The sequence below is a fragment of the Schistocerca piceifrons genome, unplaced genomic scaffold (assembly GCF_021461385.2).
Source record: "Schistocerca piceifrons isolate TAMUIC-IGC-003096 unplaced genomic scaffold, iqSchPice1.1 HiC_scaffold_955, whole genome shotgun sequence".
NCBI lineage: Eukaryota > Metazoa > Arthropoda > Insecta > Orthoptera > Acrididae > Schistocerca > Schistocerca piceifrons.
The window spans coordinates 1-2,500 of NW_025729229.1; the positions used below are offsets into that span (position 1 = coordinate 1).

The 2,500-nt window shown below is 57.9% G+C and overlaps 1 non-coding gene across 1 annotated transcript in view; it reads left to right on the forward strand.

Annotated features, from left to right (window-relative positions):
- The first annotated feature begins 1,552 nt into the window (after positions 1-1,552).
- LOC124773773 overlaps positions 1,553-2,500 on the forward strand; it is a 1,900-nt gene continuing 952 nt past the window's right edge. The window contains exon 1 of the ribosomal RNA XR_007014896.1: positions 1,553-2,500. This exon is cut by the window's right edge and continues 952 nt beyond it. This is a non-coding gene — a ribosomal RNA (small subunit ribosomal RNA).

A 2,500-nucleotide genomic window follows, 5' to 3' on the forward strand; every position in this document is an offset into this window, starting at 1 on the left:
CTGGTTGGTGACAAGTTTGCATGTTCAATGCCCTTCGCATGCGACGTACGCAGGCTACGTTGTGGTGCGGCCTGTGTCAACTGTCCGCTGATGTCGTACGCGTGAACCACAATCTGTACTGCACATTCGTCCTTATGTACTGAATGATACATCGTGGCACATGTGTGACCGTACAACGACTGCGCCCAAAAACGGCGGACCATACAGTGCAAATATTGTGCACGCAGCTACGTGTCGTCTCCCTATGAGAGCTGGATTGCAGTGTGGTACGCCATAGAGACGTGTGGGAGGAACGGGACGCCGTGGATGGCGATCAGCATGAGCTGTGTGTTGATGTATTCGGACCTAGTCGTCTCTCCTCAAACACCGTGATAGCATGGTGCACCGCGTTCCATATCTGCGACATGCTACAGAGGCCGGTTGACAGTCGTTCGAGCAATGGACATCGCATACGTACGGGGGCCACCTTCCACGTATTGTCTAGGCGTGCACATTTTGTTGCGTGTATGTGGGCAGACGTAGTTGTGGCGTGACACCTGACACAGGCATGCAATAATCGTTGAAGTTGCTAATGGCGATGGACGCCTACGTTTTCTGGTGAAGTTACGCAAATGAAGAAATGGTAACCCGTTGTGGTGCGGTTGTTCTCGCTAGGGGTGAATCGGTGATGGCGACGATAGGTTGAGGTACTAACCGGTTGTTCCAGCGATACCCACCATGCCGATGAAACTGAACGGCATCTGGGTGTGAAGCGATACGCGGTGGTGGCTGGGTGGGGACCGTCCCCGGCCGGTGAGGGGGCGCCTCCCGGCGTGCTGGCCGCGCGGTGCGTGGGCGCACGCGCTACAGCCGGCTGGTGGGGGCGGCCAGTGGCAGGCGCGCCGGCCGACGGACGCGGCAGGCGTCGCAGCTGCGCGCCGGCGCACCCTGCGCGCGGCGCCGTGCGGCCAAAGTAGGTCCTCGCGGGCCCGGTGCGAAGCGCGGTGGACATCTTCAGTGTGCTGGTCCGATTGAGGACTGTGTGCGTTGAGGATGCGCCGCCGCCCGGCGCTCGGCGCCGCGACGCCGTCTGCTGCTCGGTCGCCCCAGCGGTTCTCGCTGGTGGTTTGTATCGCAGCTGTGCGGATGTGTTGGCGCGTGCGCTGTGCTGGGAGAGTTCGCTTCGGCACCCAAGTGGGGCTTTTGTCCTTCTGTGGCGCTGGCGTTGGAGCTGCCGGTCACCGTAGGTGGCGCGTGTTGTCTCCCGCCGGCAATGCCACGACAGCACGCTCCCGGGCCTCTGTCGGCAGCGGCAAGCTCAGTTGGGAGCACGGGTGGTCGCACCGAAAGCGTCTACTCGCCTAACTCCGGGCGATTGCGCCTCTCTCGAACCCGACCAAGTACTTGGGACGGCGCTGCGCGCCGCCGGGACCTGAGAGGGTTTCGAGGTGTATTGTGCAGGGGAGCTCAGCCTCCTCCTGTTTGCAGAATGATTGAGCGGACGCTTGCGTGTTCGCGCGGGCCCCGGGACACACTCCCGGGCGGCCGGCTGCTCAGCTCTAGTTGGCGCAGCTCCCTGGTTGATCCTGCCAGTAGTCATATGCTTGTCTCAAAGATTAAGCCATGCATGTCTCAGTACAAGCCGCATTAAGGTGAAACCGCGAATGGCTCATTAAATCAGTTATGGTTCCTTAGATCGTACCCACGTTACTTGGATAACTGTGGTAATTCTAGAGCTAATACATGCAAACAGAGTCCCGACCAGAGATGGAAGGGACGCTTTTATTAGATCAAAACCAATCGGTCGGCTCGTCCGGTCCGTTTGCCTTGGTGACTCTGAATAACTTTGGGCTGATCGCACGGTCCTCGTACCGGCGACGCATCTTTCAAATGTCTGCCTTATCAACTGTCGATGGTAGGTTCTGCGCTACCATGGTTGTAACGGGTAACGGGGAATCAGGGTTCGATTCCGGAGAGGGAGCCTGAGAAACGGCTACCACATCCAAGGAAGGCAGCAGGCGCGCAAATTACCCACTCCCGGCACGGGGAGGTAGTGACGAAAAATAACGATACGGGACTCATCCGAGGCCCCGTAATCGGAATGAGTACACTTTAAATCCTTTAACGAGTATCTATTGGAGGGCAAGTCTGGTGCCAGCAGCCGCGGTAATTCCAGCTCCAATAGCGTATATTAAAGTTGTTGCGGTTAAAAAGCTCGTAGTTGATTTGTGTCCCACGCTGTTGGTTCACCGCCCGTCGGTGTTTAACTGGCATGTATCGTGGGACGTCCTGCCGGTGGGGCGAGCCGAAGGCGTGCGACCGCCTCGTGCGTGCTCGTGCGTCCGAGGCGGACCCCGTTGAAATCCTACCAGGGTGCTCTTTATTGAGTGTCTCGGTGGGCCGGCACGTTTACTTTGAACAAATTAGAGTGCTTAAAGCAGCAAGCCCGCCTGAATACTGTGTGCATGGAATAATGGAATAGGACCTCGGTTCTATTTTGTTGGTTTTCGGAACCCGAGGT